A 19,487-nucleotide genomic window follows, 5' to 3' on the forward strand; every position below is an offset into this window, starting at 1 on the left:
CTACATGTTTAGAGGTCTGTTTGAAAAGAGAAATCGATCGAATATGATGTTAATTTAAAAAGAAGATTGATAGATGCTTCATCTCGAAGCGGAGAAATGAGAACCGTTTCAGTGACGATGCTATTAATTCATAGAGTTCATAATCTATTAGTTACGTTAGCGGAGGAGCGTTAACGAGTGTAATGGCAGCACACGCCATCTACGTGTCATTTAATTCTGACACCCTCACACCATCGATGATCTCATGCCGCGAGCCGACTTGACTTCGCTTAATTGTTTGTTATCATTACCGAGCGCGTGCTATTGAAATTAATGTTGATCTGTCTCAGTTAACATGTGCGCTCCCATAAAACCTGCTTCCGGCGCGTTGGCCCAGCTCACTTGATGGAATTAAGCTGCATGCGTCTCGTGTCGACGCTTGTTCCCCTGAAATAACCAGTTTTTCGACAGGCATCCGCTTTTCGATGTTACGTTCACCTCGACTGCACTCAATATGCTTGTTTGATTGCGTGCGTACGATTACAGTTTACTTAAAATAAATTACCTGAAGCAATTTTATTTTTTCATTTTATTTGCTTACAAGAAAAATCCAATTTTAATTTGTCTAAATTTTATAAAGGCAGCAATTCATAGCGGACTTCACCTTCGTTCTCCATGCAGAAGTTTGTTCCCGATCAGTCAACTGAACCCTGAAGTCGTTTCTGGTTGAAGTTCATCCCGTTGATCGCAGAGAGAACTTCCTCTCATTGATGGACGATAAACGATTCTAATCTAACGCGACCAGCGAGCCAACGCATAATATGGTCGTTGACCCTCAGCCAATGATTCTGATCTCTCGACCCCAGCGTGTTATTTGATCGTTTGAACATCGAAAATTGTAGAAATGCGAGCTATTGTGCGGAAGTAAATAGCTCCGTCTACAGAGAGTCTACTGCAATTTGTGTTCATTTCCCAACTATGAAGCTAATATTTGTATTCATAGATACTTCACACTGGTTCCACGTTTTCTCTTATATTTGAATTAATTTACATATTTATCCATTTGATTAAAAAAAGGTTTTAATTTATGGTATCGTACGAACATATAATATATTATACAAAATATATGGTGTTCAATGAGAATATTCATTCGACTATTATATTACTATTATATTATCTTACTCACTATAGTCGTTACTTTATACTCGTACTTTTTTAAGTTGGGGATTTTGTAAAATATCAAAGCAACCTACATATTCTTAAGTACCACTTTGTAACCCATAAATAGAGGAATTCGATATGTACAGGTACAAAATTGTATAAAAGAACGAATGTTATTCGACATTCGTCAAATGTGTAGATATAGTATATACTCGTACACGATAGCTAGTGAACGACATTATCTTGAACAACAGTTTTTCCGAAGCTGATAGGACAAACCTGATTGGCCTTGCAGAATCCAAGTACATATAATTTGCTTTTATGACTCGATAGCTTCGCGAAATGTGTTCCCAACGACGAAATCGTCGCCGGAGGAATCAGAAAGTCATTCTGGATATCGATCCCAGACGAATCCAAATGGACAACCCACTCGCGATATAATTTAATGATCATCGAAGGTTTTTCAAAGAACGCGGAGCAGTGTTGTCCGTAGCGCTAAAACCGGCTATCGCGATCGGACACGTCCGCAACGGACTTACATAGTCGTTGATCGCAGTTTATTACGAATCGGGCACGGTCCAGATACGGCCGATCGTCGTTACGTGTGCTGCTCGATCGACGATATTATTACAGATTGCCTGAACGGCCTGTGAAATTCATGATGAGCCGTTTAATGGCTTTCGACAGCCGCGAAAATGATCCATTATGTTTCGACGCAGCAGCTTGGCCTTTGTTGATCAACCTCGAGCATCATCGATGCACGAGAGAGCTCTATTAAACTGTTGGTGCAATACTTCCTTCATAGTCGCTAACAGTTCTATTCTGTTAACCTGGTAAACAGAAAAATTGAGTTGATTCGACGAAATCGTTCACGTAATTCAGTTGTACCTCCAGTATTTGAATTAATGGAAATAAATATTACGTAATTCGAATAGGAGAATGTGAAACTTGTTAAGATTTTCGGGACTTTCGATACTTTCAAGAGTTATCGAAACTTAGAAACTCGAGACAAAATTCAAAATTTACCGATGGTCCGCGGATATTTATGCAAATTCATTGTTTTATGAACACAATTTAAGAAATAAAAACCTAAACGACGATTTGTTTCGTCTATTAAATAAAATATTACAAAGAGTATTCCACTTGAAATACTTTATACAATATATTTCTACGAATTATATGCATAATAGACATTTTTATCTTTGCGTTTCTTATATTTACTAAGAATTTTAAGAGTTTTAAGTATTCCGAATTATTTGAAATAATTTTGCTGTTTCTAATACACAGTGAGAAACTACGAACCGCTTTGAATTTAAAATTCAAATGGGCCCGCCGCTAGTAGCGACGCTATAATTGTAAATGACCAATCACATCAAACGTCGAAGATGCGAAACGTCATTTCTAAGATGGCGAGGATATTGATGACACGTAGAATTTTCTCGTGATTGAATATAAAATTTGTGATGTTTTTTAAAATGTTCAGTGTATGAATATGTGTATATGTGTGTTTGTGCTGTGAGCTGATTGCTGCATATGGACTGATATTTAGCCGATAGCAACGTGAAATATCAGGTACCCTCTCTTTGATATTAACCTATACAGTAAAGGCTAGATTTCGTTGTCATGTTTACGAATGCAACTTAAGAAAAATTAATACAATAAACATGTCAATGTGTTATTACATTCATATCTGTAATCTATTGTCATTATTTGAGTTTGTTATTGTTCAATTATTTTACTTACCAAGTATTATAGAAAGCATTATACTTTGGACATTTTATATACGTTGTTCATATTGTGTATTTTGTCGTGTAATTTTGCACTTCCAAATTTCCTCTAAATGAATACAAATCCGCGCTCTAATTATCACTATTGACGATTCAAATATGTTTGATAAGATCGATGGAGTGAAACATTTCTTTCTTTATTCTTTCTTAGGATCTCTGTCTATTTCCAAACTTTTAAGCGTTCCGTTTTTCTATTGTACTTTTTCTAGCGATCCATCTCGGTGCGCGCGCATAATTAGACTGAGTTATCGGCGCCAGATTCGGGGACAATGGCTGTATAAATATTCTCGTCGGGAGCGGTCCACGTACGTGGGCAGATGCGTCTTGCGGATACAGGGTGGTCCTGACTAAATGCAACGTGGATCAGAACAAGGCCGACTCGTAACGAGCGCGTCGCGAAGCGCCTGTTACGGCCACGCTTGATGCACGACGATCTGTCGCGTTTTTGACGCGAGTCGTTACTTGCCACTTCTCAGGCCATCGCCGAATTCCCTTGCGTTTCGTGTACGCGTTGCGATTCTACGATCTTTCGTCGATCCTTGTCATCTAGCAATTCTTCTAACCAGCGAAATAATAGTGTCTCACGTGTCTTCAATAAATCCAAGATATTAACGGATCAAAGACCTGTGTAAGTTACTTGCAGCTTAGGTTACTGTTATTCTTACCATATGTCATGTTACGTAACTGAAATCTAAAAGCGTAATAGTTCTGAAAGAATTTATTTATGTGATGTAAATACAGATGAATGCTCTATTTATCTGGATGTCTGAAGATAAACGGTTTATGTAATAGACATTCATTGATTCTGTCCATTACGTTTTTTTATTCAAATAAATGAATTCATTTGATAGAAGTTCAATTCGTCCTAATAAATAGAGATTTACTATAATTCTTCTTTATAGGGTATTCTTGTAAGTAGTCCCGCAAAGTATTACTCTGTTTATTAGAGTGCTGAGAAAAACTTGAAATAGGTTGAAAATGATCTGCTGAGAAAACAATCGTTTACTAAGTAAGTATAAATTATCTAATATATTAAACACCATTTCAATACTACTTGTACTGAAAAAATCTAAAAAAATATAAACTTCATTATATCTGTATAGCTCCATCGATAGCTTCACTACTTCTTAAAAACAAGTTACGCTATCAAAAACTCTGTGTTTGCAATCTCCAAGGTGTTAAAAGTTATATGAAAATCTAATTCCATTCTCGCAACGAGAACCGCCAACGAGATAGTGAACTGATCGACACATGGAAGAAAGAAAAGCTGCAACCATTAATAAACGTGCAACACGACATCGTAAGTGGGATGGTAACTCATGCTGGGACCGGAAGAGGAACGCGGTTATAAAATAAATGTAACGAGTCCTGTTCGATAGTAAAAGGCTAATGAGAATAGGTGCGTGCGAATGCCGTGAGACAACGCCCCAATTAACATAACGCATCGCGCGGAGACATTTATTTATTTATATTCGTCTCCAGAGAGTGGTGGAGGCGGTTGGTGGAGGGGGCGGGTCGAGCTTTATTTATGGTCTATCAAGTTAATTAATAACGCTCTCTATCCTCCGTCTCTGTCGTTCTCTTCTCGGGCGTGTGTACGACTCGTCGTCGCATGGAAAAATTAATTCGGTCATTAACGGATCGTATCCGTAACAGTATGATTCGTGTCCCTCCTGAGTCTCCCGAGACGACCGAGAAAGATGAGTTCGGGTCCCATGGGCGTTTTCAGAAATATCGATTAATCAACGAAAGGGAGAGGTTGTGGATACAATTGATGGCTTCTACGGTCTCTATCGCTTTGCTTCGGCTCTGGCGTACAATTGAAAAGAAAAACAGGCAGGATATGGCAAGGGACAAGATGATATAATGTGATACACCTCGGATAGATTATTAGTGGATTAATGGATGTTATAGAAATGCTTTTAGCTTTTCGGTTAGTTGCATAATTGATAGATTTAATTGATAGATACGTGTAACGATGAGATGCTGGAAATGAAAATTTCATATAAACAAGCGATTCACTATATTACTAGAAACTCATAAATAACAAGATACGAAGGATCTGCGATTGATTGTCTTATTGTGTAATACAAACTACCGATTTCCAATTTAAAAAGAAATGAATTTTTGATATAAAGCATAGACGAAGGGAACAGGCTTGTTAACAACTATTGTATTTTTCTCGAGACTAATTAATAAAAGAGAAATAAATCAGGTGATATGGTAAAACGAATTAAGTAGTGAAATGGATATCGAAAGAATAAGAATAATTAAAAACAAATATACAATGTCTACAGAAAGTCTTAATATTAAATACAAATTGGAAATTTAGAATTCTGCACAAACGTATGGCAAGAGGTAGAATTTATTTCGCAAGCGTAAAAAATGATGCCCACTAATTGCATAAACCAACAAGTGTAACCCAATCCAAAGTGTCTCCATAGTCAAGAGGATGGATAATTACCATGATACGAGGCCCGAAATGCCGGTGTAACACGATCGGGTCACTTCTCGGGAAAGAAGGACCTTTTCAGACGGCCGTTTGAATTCGGCTGACCTTCCCTGTTCGAAGGATACTATCTCCTTTAAACCGTAGAGCCCTCTATAAAACAAAAGTCCTCGTGGCCTCTTAATGACCCGACCTAGCGTGTTTCTCGAGGTCGCGGACCACGAATGCGCCACGTCGTAAAATATCGGACAAAATCTTTCCATCGACGTCTTTCATCTTTCTTTCGACGACATTCACGGCAAGATCTCTTACTTCTTTTCTCTCTATTTTCCAATTAAACGAATTTCCATTAGAAACGATCGTTGGATCGTAATAAGAAATAAAGATTGTATAGTATATATTTATCGAATCAGCGACGTGTAATCGACGTTTTGCAACGTTTCGCGTGATGTTTCATGTTATGAAACGTTATTTAAACGTGGAATGAAAAGAAATCGTGTATAATAGAGATCGTATGAATCTTGCCGGCGGAATAAATTCTGCAATTCGAGATGGAAGTCGTAACAATTTTTTCTCTTCGGATCCGGTTATTTTAGAGTAACGTTCAAACCAGCCGCAGAAATGTCGCACCTTCGGTCTTAACAACATGATAGAGTGCGAGCGACAGCCAACTTTATCATTCTTGAGCGTGGTGGGTGCGTTAACTGCGGTGCACGCTAGTATTTTGCTGGCCCTATTAATAGATACGTCTGTGTCTATGTAGCCGCAGCATTACAGATATTAATAGCCCATAAATTCAACGCTATTTCCACAGGTAAAAGTTGTACAGCAAAAACTCGCAGGCAATTCTTTGCTATTTCGCGGAAGCTATCGTTCAACTGATACTGACAATAAGCAACGTACGAACAAGGAAATTACATTTCTGACGAACTGATTTCTGATATGATTTTAATTGTTATTTGGTATTCAATAACCAAAATACTAATTATAATATTGATTATATTTCAAAGCAATCATTGAACAATTGTCTCTAAAAATGAAAATTTTTAGTGACGAAATAGCGAACGAAGTACATGTTCTGCAAAATATAATAAATAACACGTTATTAGGTTTCAAAAGTTTTTATGTAACATGCGAAGATGAATACAAATCACTTCGTAGTAGGAGACCGTACCAGTACTTTTTAAACAATCAATTTATTACTCAATCAATTTGTGTAAAACTAATGATCAAGTTATAGAAGGAAAAATCATATGAAATTACGTAAGCAAACTTTGAATCCTATTAGAAATAGATAAATCCACAAGCATCGTATTAATTTATACACAAAACGCACTAACCACCGAGCCAACAAAAGCATGAACAGCGTAAACAGATTTCACTGTCCATTAAAATTCCCCGATTACCCCGTCTTATTACCAAAAATACTCCAACGACGTACGCCAATTTCGTTAACAAACATCATCTTCACGCTCCTCTCTAATACTTTTCGCACCTGCAACAGAACAGGTCTTCGAGAAAAGGTCTACCGTTGCAGACATTCAGTCCGCGATGGAGAGGAACATAAAAACTCGGGTTGCTGGCTTTTCGATGGAGCGTCGCATTTTAATTATTTCGCTAGGTTTCGTGATGACGGTTTCGCGGGGGAGCGAGGAAAGGCAGGCAGAGGTTGTGCACTGGGCGGACACAATGGGGCACCGTCGAACGAAGGTCTCGCGGTTCTCTGCCGAGCCCTGGTATAATGTTTTATGGCTGCGATCAGCCGTAGAAGTATGAAGTGTCGATAGAGCGAGGCAGAAGCGAAGAGCGGCAAAGATCAAAGGGCCTATAGACGCCGCGTGGTAGCTCGGGACACGCTCGCCCCCCTCCTTCCAGCTCTCGCTTGTTCTCTTTCTCCTTTGCCGACTGGATGGGCCTTCTTGCTTCAGCCACATCGTGATTTCAGCTATTCTCACCGTCCTTCTCGCTCCTCACGAGACTCGCTTACTCTTCGAGCAAATGTCTCTCTCTCTCTCTCTTTTTCTTCGTTTCTTTCTTTTCCTTTTCGTTTTTTCGCCTTTTTCCCCTATTTGTTTCCTTTCGCGTTCGCGATGCTTCTTCTACTTCTTCTTCGCGACCGCGACCGCGTCCAACACTTTTTGCATCTTTTTCCCGAAGATTCCGTGCTTCTCGCGAGGCCATTGGTCCTCCATGCAGTTCTCCAAGATCTAAGATTCTAAATGGAAGAATTCTGGGTTTAAGTGGTTGTCAATGATAATAGTTTGAATGTGCGACGATAAGCGAGAGACTAGGAATGATTAGTTAATATTTGATAGCTTTTGGATGATTTGTATCGTATTTGTATTTTAGTATCGGACCTTTTTAGATTTTTATTTTGCTAATGTCGTAAATGATTGGTGCGTTAAGTGGGGTGTGAAACCTTTACGTGATTTATTCGTCGGATAGAATGATAAATTACAATAAATGGACAATGTGGAAGGGTCAATTTGCAAGTTTGGATTGCAAGTTTGCAATCGTAGTGTATATTTAACATACATAATTTCTTTCTAGAAAAATGTTGCAAAGAAGAATTGATGTACTCAGGAATCCATCTAGTAGTAAATTTTCAGAAAATTCCGGAAATGTTACCATCTTCTAAATTAAGACATTTCATCTGTTTAAAAAACTTTCAAAAATTAACTTGCTAGGAAAACCTAACAATTTTATTGTTAACAAAAAATTTGCAGCAACTTGTAAGAAGGTTCTTTCAAATTTTGCCGAAGGGAAAGTTTGCTAGAAGCGGTTGAGGAGTGGTAGAAGACGTCAGAGCTTCGTAAGTTGCGAATTCGTTCTGACGACGGAAACCCCGGCCTGAACGTCGCGTTTCGAAACTAATAACGGCCAATTGTCGGCGTATCGCGTACCCGGCGTAATTGGAGGAATAAATTGAAAAATTAGCAGAACGGCTCGGTAGCTCTGAGTCATCAGAGTCCCTCCAGATCCGCCGGTCTGCCGATAATAACAACGACTGGAATGTCAAACGGTCGCTTCGGCCTGCAACGAGCGGCCTAACTCCTTCATTTCCCCGCAAATTGCGAACTTCGTGTCCCCTTATCGGCGTCTCTTTGCAATCTGAAAATTTCATCACGTCATCGGTGACGCGCAATTACAAACCCAATACGGATTATATACTTTGAGTAACCTATTTTCCAAATTTTAGTTTTATATCCGATTCGTCGGAATCACTTCCAAAAAAAATACCGAGAATATAACTATGGAGTTTGGTAAAATTTGATTTTGTAGCTCTATATTGATACTATAGAGAACTGTTCCACTAACGAAACTCTTCCCATTATTTCATTTTAGTCTCATTTTTCAAACTACAAGTTTTCCATCGGTAACCTCAAACCTTAAAGATATACGTAAAGTATTACATTTTTCTTAGTTATGTTCGTGAAAGTATGAAATTGCATAAGAATTTGCGACCTAATGGTCACAATCAAAATTATACATATATAATTCCATCGTTAAATTTGAATTTCAAGTTTGCCAATCATGTACCAAGAATTCTTTCTCGAAATAGTTAGCAAACTTTTTCCAAATTCCCTTAACCATATACGTAATTGTCTTTTGATTCAAACAAAAAATTCAAAGACATTGGGGACACTGTTTACCTTGTAAACAGTGCAAAGTCTAACCATGAAGAGCGAAGGGGTCAAGAACCCAGTTGCTAATGAGCGGAGGAGGCATCTCTAGTCGCAATCGCATAAATCAGGGCAAAAGGGGCAGAGAACGACGAAGAGATGACAAGGGGAGGGGGGAGAACAACGAAGAAGCAAGTAGGAGAGATAGAGAGAATACGTCGGGCAGGTACGTCGTATACCTGGTGGGTTCAGGAAAACATTGACACGACACGAGGCAACGCACCCGTCCCGCCGATGACACAGCGGCGCACGTGCACTCTGAGTAGTCGGGCATAAATAATACAAGACGCGGACAAAGATGCCGCCCTCTTGACCATTTGTTTAAATTAAAATTATCCCTGGACCGAGCAGAGTTCGTCTCCTCTGGTGTCCGCACGCCGGCTCTTTTATTATAATTGTTAATGGACGCTTGTCTATGCTGCCCCGACCACCTCTGCACGTGGCCTATTCGCGCGCTGATCCGCTCAAACCTCCAATCTGCGTTAATTTGTTCGTTCTGACGCTTAATTTGATTTTTTAGCGCCTATGGTTCTTTTGGTATCGTAAAACATAATTTATAGAGTGTGTCTTTGACCATTATAAATCTATTTGCAGAACGTTGTCTTTAAAACACTAACGTTGTTACTGTTCAATGTTGTTGGATCACAGATGATCTTCGAGAGTATAGGTTGAGTTACATAATGGTTTCCAGTATTTCATAATAATTTTTTTGCTGCGTTTTATGCGACGAGATTTACCAATTGTACGTATTGCGAGAAACATACAAATTAAACTCAAATACCTTTGAGCTTAGAACTTATCATCGACTCGAAGAACAAGAAAGCCCGAATACTAAACTTTCGAATGGTCTAAAGCCAGTGTGCCCTGTTAAAGCCATTATTCTTGACGTATCAACATATCAGAACCGTAGTAGAACCGTCATGCTGTTAAAATCGAGACTTTTATTAGCCGAGGAGATGGGATGGCCCGGTATAGTTATCGAGAAAGCTGATGACATAAAGATGGGCCAGGATCAGGCTGGAAAGGCAACGAGGTTGAAATAGAATCATCAGGAATTCCGGGCATGACCTTAAATCGACTCCCCGATACCAATCTCTATCGATAGCCTCTCGCTTCGAGGACTCAACTGGATCCTGAAAACACGATAATTCGTCGAAGACTTTATGACGGTCATTTCAGACGTCCTGTCGATTCTCATTCGTGGCTAATTGAACGTTTTCTCACAGGGTTCAAGCGAGCCAAAACAGAAAGGGATAAAAGGTTCGTGACGTTCTTCGAATCCTCGAATCACCATCAGATTCGCCGATCTGCTCGTGTATGCCCAAACTAATTTTCCAATTAGCAACGAGTGGATTAACACCGTTGTATAAAATTGAAATTCGAACGAGCATCGCGACTATCATATAGCGTCGCTATCTTATAACTGACTGCCGTGATGCTGAACCACGTTAAAGTTTCCGTATATCTAACGATCGGTTAGTAGAAGCTAGACGCTATCGGCTAGCCTGGATCACAGGACAGTTTCGTAAAAACCGTGCTAGACCTGCTGGAATCTTTTTACGCGAGGAGCACATTAAAATACGCAATAAGTAATTACGAGCTGATGTTACTGTTAATTAAACATCGTTTTCGCTACGATGTTACAGAAAGTCAAGTCGACTGGAGTCTGAAAGTAATAAAGAGGCAAATAGGTAGTTTCTTGCGCCCGGTAATTATATCCATATAAATATAACGCTTCCTTCTATGGTAACGGTTGATGCAACATATTTTCTGTGATATTATTTTCATACAAAATTTCTATGGACATCGAAGTGAAAAGTTATATCATGAATGATATTGTGTATTTCTAAATTCTAGTTATAATTGTCAATCTATATAAGTGAGACGAATAATAGAAGCGCAAAGAATTGAAAACTCGATAAAAGTAAATCAATTTTTCACGTTTGTGACAGTAGGCTGATTTAGGAATTTTTGTATGTTTCATTCTTATCAATTAACCACACTAGATTAAACATTTTGTCGAGTATCTAATTTGTAAGAAATATTTGTCTGACGATATAAAACTCATAAGCATAAAACTCATTCGCGCTAATGAAAGAAAATAGCAGAAAGAATTATAAAGTTAAACGCAATATAATTGAAACTGTCTGACAACAACCCTTTATCGACGTAAACCGACGTTTCATCCAATATGACGTTCCCGCATTCGGCGAACTTAATTCCAGCAAAGCGTGGAATCTGTGGGAGAGATGCGGGCAATCGAGAGGAGGACAGCCAGAAAAATGTTCTTCGGAGCATTACTCATAGCCCATTGAAGGAACTATCCAAAGGCAAGCAACGTCTTCAGAAAACACGAACGTTAACGTGGCCGTGGCCATGACGCATTGGCGCGCAAGAAAAGCACGACGGGACGACCACGGAGAACAGAGTTGCTCGCGCGTTCGTTCTTCGTGGCTCGAAGAGTAAATAGCCCGACAACGGATCCATTCGAGGAGCGAATAAACGGGGGATCCAGTACGATTCGATTGGTCGTTTAGTAGAACGATCACACGCCTGTAAAATGCGAAACTCGTTCCTACAAGATCCGAACGCAGCACTACGCGCAATTTACCTCCTGCTCCGGAGCGCGGTAAAGCACTTTACACCGGGGTCTGGAGCGGTTTTATCGAATTCTGATCTCCTCCCGGTTCCTCTGTCCTTCACCGCCGTTGAATGTGATCCGACTGATAGGCAAACACGATGCCAGATGTTGGGCCAAGGCAATTTGCGCAACGATCGATTTATGACGGTCATATACGTGCACGATGTTCGCTGCTTTTCCCGTTTAATGGAGCTCCAATAAAGTCGTTCCTCGACGAGGCCAATCGCGAATTACAACGGGTCCTCGCGGCGATTGCTTTTTTCATGAAATTTCGAGAGGTTAGACGGAGATACCACGGGACGATAACAGCCGCAAATATCGTGTTTCAACGAACGTTGTTTATGAAATTTGAAAATCCCTGGGAATCAGGATTTTCGTTAGGTGTGTTTTTGGGTCCGATTAACGACGTGCTTTTCTGACGAGAATGACTGACAGTAGGGACCCAGGAATAAGATTTCAGAAAATATTAACACCGCAAATGGTTTCGTGTGTTTTCGATTCAGCGTCATTAAAATATATCAGGCGTTATCTTTCACAACAGTTTTACTGAAATTCTTATTTATTGCAGAAAGCGTAGCTTGTGTTCTTAATCCACCACATGCTAACTGAATCACTTATGTTCAAACTTCATTCTTCCGCTTTTCTAAACCTTCAAAAAGCATGAAATTTTGGGATACTCAGCAATGTCTTTATTAGATTACCATTCGTCGAATAAAACGTTTGAAACTTATTTCAGTGATATAGTTATTCCGAAGGAACAAATACAATTTTGAAATTTCGTTGGGATTATCTACAATCGCAAATGAAAGTCAAACTTTTCGATTAGTCGATGTCAATGTTCTCCAAATTGTTTCATTCCACTATTCATTTACCTTCGTGCAAGACCTTGCACTATCTCTAGAGATCGTATCATCGTTGTAACCGCGCGCTGTATGTTCTGTTAAGTAACGAGACAATCCCTCGAATAACATAAAGAAACGTTCCACGCGATCATTCACTCTAATAGGAGTTGGCGAGCACTGTTCGAATGGAATGATAGATCGGCATGGCGTTGATCGCATCGAGCCCGCGACGAGAATCCGTCAATGTCGTCGGGTGCGGGGAGTTTCCGTGGCCCTCCTCGTTTGACACGGATACCTTTTCTCCCCCCTTCTCTTGTTCGCCTTCTTCAGAGACTTTGTCTTAGATGCTGCGAGAAGATACCGCGTGGAAGGTGTAATGGATCGCCACACGACCAGCCGCCCCAACCCCCGTAAGGAACACCGGCTGAGATCGGTCAGATTACAGAGAAGCGGGGCATAATGTCCAAACAGTTGCTCGTCAACAAGCGTCTAACGGTCCTACAAAACGTCTACCATTGCCGATCGCGCGGCCGACAGTCGAATTCCTCGAACATCGGCCGATCGAGAGCTGAAATCTCCACGAACTGTCTTGGATACCGTTACGAGGCTCCATAACATGGGCCATCGTGGAAACCGGCGATGTTCGCGCCGATTCCAAGCTGCTCCGCCAGTAAACCAGATCCCCCGTGATCTGAAAACGAAAATTTTACGGTGGCAACCGTGGTTCGTGTTAACTGGCTCGTCTCTCAATGAGATCGTGGATTCCTCTGACATGACGGTAGGCTTAAAGGCTTACTTCGCTGAAATCGTATTGTGCGAACCATTGAGCGACTTAGATGAATCAGTAACAGGAATATTAGCTAAGTGTGACGCGCAGATTTCGATACAACTTTCTAGTATTCATAGTGTAACTTACTTGCAATTCATCTGTTTAATGCTACGACGATTAGTAATGTTACGGCCACTCCATATAAGGGTCAATCTTTCTTTATTGTTTATTTCCAGCGAAATATTCAAAGTTACTGAATTTTTCTACTAACATAACAAAAATAATATTTCATTAATTTTTGTTGTAAAAGCCGTACTCGACTCTAGTCGATAATCATGACAATATTGAAGATTCGAAACTAATGCATCTTGATTAGGACAAAGACCCTAATTTATAAAATGCTTCTACTATATTGCTACTATATGAGGACCATTATCGACAAAGAAACACGACACCAAATTGACTTAAAAACCCAGCGAAACCCCTTCGAGTCTAACGAACTTAACAGCAGTACAAACAGCAGTGCAAACATAACCAAGAGTCGATTTAGACTCGGGAAATTTAAGAACCTTCCAATCCAACGGTAGAGACATGGAAGCGTTTCAATCCAGTATAGGGCAGCTGAAGGGATTATTAACCAGGTAGAAGGTAGCGAGAAAATCAAAGCGTAGGATTGGTGTTCACGATGAACAGGCTGAACTATCCCACGGTCGAGCTTCTCCTCCCGCAGGATATTCGATTTCGGTAGCTGTGGCTCGCGTTCGTACGGACTCTACGTCGTAGGAAAACGATGGACGTGGATCTGCGGAAAGACGTGGCACGCCGCGCCGTGGGTGTGTGCGCGGATGGGACGAGGAGATCCACGAGCACACGGCCGGAAAAGGAAGAGGAGAGGGACTGGTAGAAAGAGCAAACGAGCTGTGGAAGATGAAAGAAGGACGGTGGTATCTCGTGGGTCGTAGTCGAGAAGAGCGAAGAAGGAAGAAATAGTGGTCGTGGGTCGAGGGGGGTGAGTTGGAGGGCGGGTAGGTGGGGGGAGGCAAGAGAGACACAGAGGGAACTTGTTATGCTTTGAGAGATATGGCGGAGGCCTGCGGAATACATAATTTTGTAAAGACAAAAATGCTGCGGTCGTGCCTCGGTGGAGTCGCATTTTTCCTTGTTTCACGAAATGTTCAGGCTCGCCTTCCCTCCCACTCCCTCTTTTCCGTTCGTGGCCTGCTCCTTGTCCAAGCTTCTCCCCGCGCATCATCCCTCTCTCGTTCCTCTAGTAATGCGCCGCGGAATGAGAAACGTTTTGTAAAAAATGTATCCGCATCTTCGCAACGCCGCGGCTCTACCGGCCATGTCCTTTTCCTTCTTCCGTTCTCTCGTTCTCCCTTCCTTGCTGTGTATGGGGTAACATGCTGCACAGAATCGTGCGCGTGTTCTTGGAACGCGATCAAATGAATTCTGATGCACTTGAAGCGTTCGTTTCGCTGTCGATAAGGGAAACATGCGGCACGGCACGTGCCATTCAACTTTTCTAATCTCCTCAATGGCGGAGCAGATTGAACACCATTGTTACTAATTGATCTTTATGGTGCAGAGTTAGCTAATCTTGTCTCTCTCCCTCTTCTATTCTTCAGATAAGAACGTGTGAATCTAGATTGATTTCCACCGATGAAATTTTTATATGAGGTCGTGAAAATAATTCTTAGTTGTATCAGCCTTGAAAGTAAACGTATACTTCATCCAAATCACATCGTCGAAATGAACAATTTTTATTTCTTATAAGCGAATGAAATTTCAATTATAGAGGGTTAATTATTAAAAACCGTGTTTTCGTTTCAACATACATTACATAAATAATAATGACGAATATCACGATCAGAATATCCAGATGATGTTCTTCCGTACGATACACGTAACGAAAAAGTGCAGCGTTGTATTGATAGCGCATTGAGATTTCAGCTTCTCGTTTTCCTCGTTTCCTGTAGGTCGCGTGGGTCGGGACATATTTCACGATTTACAGACTAAAGGACACACATTCCCGGACAATAATTCTCGAACTGAGATATCGGCGGGGTCGTAAAGAACGACAAACTATTGTCTTAAGGACAAAATATAGCCAATGAGTGGTCGTGCCACGGAAATAGGTGAAACGCGTGTAACGGTCCTTTTCTGGGGGAAAAAAAATTTCCATAAACTCCGCCGATCCTTTCGTGTGATCTCCTAGTCCCTTCCTCGTCGTTGGAGTCTGTTCTCTCTTGTCCCCTCTTACTTTCACGCATAGTTGAGATCCCTAACTGATTTTAGTGGTTTCCCTTTGACTTTTTGACGTCTTACAAGGGCCGACAGCCATTCAAATACTTCTGTAACCGCGCGCGGGGACTGTCGCCGCCATAACTAACCTAGGATAACTCTCTGGGAACTTCTCCTCTCTTTCCCTCCGCCGAATATTCGCCATTGCTCTCTCAACTACCGCTCCTTTTCTGCATCAACTTTTGTTCAGGGTTAAAACGGTCCGTTTTGTGGTTAGGAAAACTGTTAGGGTAGCGTGAATTATTGGAATTTGATTGTGCTTAAGTTTTCCAGCAACGAAGGTTGGACAACTTTGGCAACGTTGATAGGATCAAACATAATCGCAGGGCTAGTTAGGTATCATTATGTTACACTTAAAGTTGTGAATAATTGATGGAAAGTTCACTTCAACGTTACACATGATACTTTTATGTTAAATTATGATTTAAACGTTTCTGTAGGTATATTTGTAGCTTTTGTTAATGTCAATGTACGAAAAATGTATCTTGCAATATGATTTCTGAAAGTTTTTAAGTATATTTCATTCTTTTACGTATAAACGATATCGAAAATTATGATATTGATAATCGAGCTTCTAAAAATCAGATTAATTGAAAACTTTTCGTCAATCACATAGCTACAACAATGATCTCCAAGGAATGTTATTTAACGAAACTTCTCATTACCGAGAATCTTAATACGTTCCTTTTAACTGGAGGAACCGTCTCAACTTATTGGCAGAAGAGCAAGCGAAATAATTCGAAACGGCTCGATCTTCTTCAAAAGCGGAACTTCGACGATCCACCGAACTACGGTAGAACTTTTCTAGGTCAAACCCCTTCGCGTTCACATAACCCACTTCCGTCCAGAGGTTTTCCAACCACTTATCCGCCCTAACACGACGGTTCTTTCAACACAGAGAGGAGTGGATAGACGGAACGAAACGAAGGAGACTGAAAGGCTGAAACGGGCAAAGTGTGTCCGTGAGATTCAGAGAAACGCGAGTTCGCTTCGCAACTGTGGAGTTTGCATTCTGGCACGTATAGCAGTTTTCAAGATGGGTATTTGATAGGATGTGGACACGTAGGCTATGTATACGCGGCGACTCGGTAGATTAGGATGATATAATTACAACATTAACATAAGTCACCGGACAGGCACGGCCGCGGAATAGTAATCGTGTCGAACACGTGTGCGCGTCATCGCTGTTTCGTTTTACTGCACTTCGTTTCTAGGGACAGTGCCGCCTCGACGGGTTCACGTGCGTTTTCGTCGGTTGGATATCCTTCTCTTAAATACCGAGATATTTATCGCGACGATTCGCGCAGTCGGCCACGGTCAACTTGTTTTCCGAATTTAATCGTTCGACCAGAATCACCTACTATGCATAATTATTAATCAATTGAGTTTAACTACTTAACTTGATATCAAAGTTATTGAGAACCTTTGATAACGATTACTCGGAGTAACTTCAGCAAATGGGAGCAAAGATTGATCGGTCTTTTTCAAATCAATCGAAATACTGCTATAAAATTTGGAAGATATATCACAGAGGTTTTGATTATTATTTTTGTATTTTTTAGTTACTCCAAATATACTTGTGTACACATTACATTTGGAACTCGTACATAGAAAATTGTAATAGTTTAGTTTCGTTTAGCATATTGGGAGATCCAATCGGTGTACAAAGAAACTTTGTCATTTTACGAGAAGCGTAGTCATCTTCTTTTTATTCTCTTTTTTGTGATCCATATCTTTGTTACATAACGTTTCTTCAGACCCTTCGGAAGGATATTTGTGAACGTGAAAATGGCATAATTCTATTAACACAACAAACATTTCAAACAAGTTCTAAAGGGAATGGGCATGATATTCCGGCCTTAAACTTGATCCGTAAACACGATACGTAGCTCGAGCAGCAAAGTTGATACAAATTCTTTCATTCGATGAACGTGGGACGAAAAATTTCCGCGATTCACCGGCTCGTGGCCCGTTGCAAGCGCAGTCGAGCCTGTCGCGTAACAATTTCCAAATTGCCGTGAAATCCGCGATCCAAACGTTCCAGTGGAGCACAAAGAAAAATCCGTTCCGCGGCAACAAGCAATGAACCAGAGAAAACAGAGACGAAAGAAAAAGGTGGAAGCGAGGAAGATAGAACGGAAGGGAAAAAAGAGCGAGAGGGAGAGAGGAAGGAACACCATGAAATCAGGAACCTGACTGGGCATACAGCGTTCGGAAAGTTGGTGAACTGATGAAGCAGTCAGGCGATCATAAAAGGTAGGCAAGTTGAGCGTTGCCTGATGAAGAAATAAAAGTGTATACCTCCGTCTGACCCCGCTTCCCTCTGTCCGTGGTCCAACCGGTCGGAAGGTACAGAAAGCACCGAGATAGGGTTGCGGAGGCAGGCAGATTTCGCTCCCTCTCTCTTTTTCTCTCCCTTTCTGGGTTTATCCGAGTCACCGATCGCGTAGATTCCGAGAAGCAGCCGAAACAATATCATAACTCGTCGGCCCCGGGAGCCCATGGCCGTAAATAGAAATGCCTGATACCGCGAGAGAGAAGAGACTTGCTGGCTGCCCCGGCTGCTTCGTATTCCACCCGCGCAAACGGGGCTCCATGATAATTATGATGCGTCTTGGAGTCCCGTGCGATCGGTTTTTGATGTGGTTGAGCCGCCGAAACGGTCCCCGGTACCGGTTCGCCTTCATTCGTGATAGAAATTTTTGATCGATCTTCGCTAGTTCCACATTTTTTCGGCGGCTCTGCTTGAAATAGTATGGTTGGTGTTTCTTCGTATGATAAATTATTCTCTGAGGATAATGCCCTCCGATCGTTATCGATACGCGGAGGAGAAACTAAATGGTTTCGTGGAAGTACGCTGACAAGATTTAACGATCGGGAATATTAGAAATCGCTGTAAAATATTTATTACCTTATTATTTTTTATATTAAGTTACACGTAGGGTTAATTAGTTCCGAAGAAATACATCGTCGTTTTGTTGGAAGAATACCGAAACTAGGAAAGTCAATTTTTTAGCAACTCGATACGTACCTGATAAGACAGAAACGTGATGAATGTAATTTCGATCGTGATACTGTTTGATGTAGTAAGAGCAGTTGTGCAGGGATGGAGTTATTCAAAGGAAACTGGATCGTTTTGGCGATGCTTTCATAGATTCTGGTCCCTTTGACGATTTTATCCATTCTCTACGGTCCGAATCTTTCAACATTCGCCACGGACAGCTCCGGTTGGCTAGCTTCGGCTTTCAGGACGAAGAATAGACACTAGAACCACGGGTTGCGCTCGCTTAATCCGCGAATCGAAGCTTTCATGCATAATTCATGGCCGCGCCTTCGCATCCCCGCTTCTCCACGCGGCGTCTTTTGAATCGGAAACTTTTGGAATTCCCTTCCCGACGGGAAATTTATCGCGCTTACGGCATTTACGTCGCAGAGAAAACTCCGCGTTTTACACCTCCGTGCTGCCCCCAAGAAGAAGAACGATGCAACGTTGTATGAGATCTATTTTTCTTTCTTTTTCCTTTCCTCTTTCTTTTTAATATGTTGCTAGCAAAGCATTTTTGGCGCAAAGGGAAAACATTGTTTCGTTTAGCTGAAAAATAGAAACTATTTGGATAAAGTTGCTTCAGAGGTCGGGGCGTTTCACGGGTTTCTATCTTTTATTTTTTATTGCGTGTCAAAATGCGATGCACTCGACTTAAAGATACTTAAACTTCATTTGAATAACATTACGACAATTAATGAAACACGAACTTAGCATTGTGTGCAACTGACTAATTGTGTATTCTTACGTTTATGTGTTACAGCATCTTTGATGAACACCTTCTGGATTCTGACGAGTGAATGCGCAGTACGAGTAAGTAACTTGTATG

The 19,487-nt window shown here is 40.9% G+C and overlaps 1 long non-coding RNA gene across 3 annotated transcripts in view; it reads left to right on the plus strand.

Moving 5' to 3' along the window:
- Nucleotides 1-2,539: 2,539 nt before the first annotated feature.
- Nucleotides 2,540-19,487, plus strand: part of LOC138183130 (uncharacterized) — a 176,050-nt gene continuing 159,102 nt past the window's right edge. For all 3 annotated transcript variants that reach the window (XR_011173995.1, XR_011173997.1, XR_011173996.1), the window contains exons 1-5: nucleotides 2,540-2,712; nucleotides 3,137-3,555; nucleotides 3,830-3,936; nucleotides 4,043-4,326; nucleotides 19,422-19,471. This is a non-coding gene — a long non-coding RNA (uncharacterized LOC138183130). The remainder of the gene's footprint in view (nucleotides 2,713-3,136; nucleotides 3,556-3,829; nucleotides 3,937-4,042; nucleotides 4,327-19,421; nucleotides 19,472-19,487) is intronic.

This window comes from Bombus flavifrons, chromosome 9, assembly GCF_040668555.2.
Source record: "Bombus flavifrons isolate JBK064 chromosome 9, iyBomFlav1_principal, whole genome shotgun sequence".
Classification (NCBI taxonomy): domain Eukaryota; kingdom Metazoa; phylum Arthropoda; class Insecta; order Hymenoptera; family Apidae; genus Bombus; species Bombus flavifrons.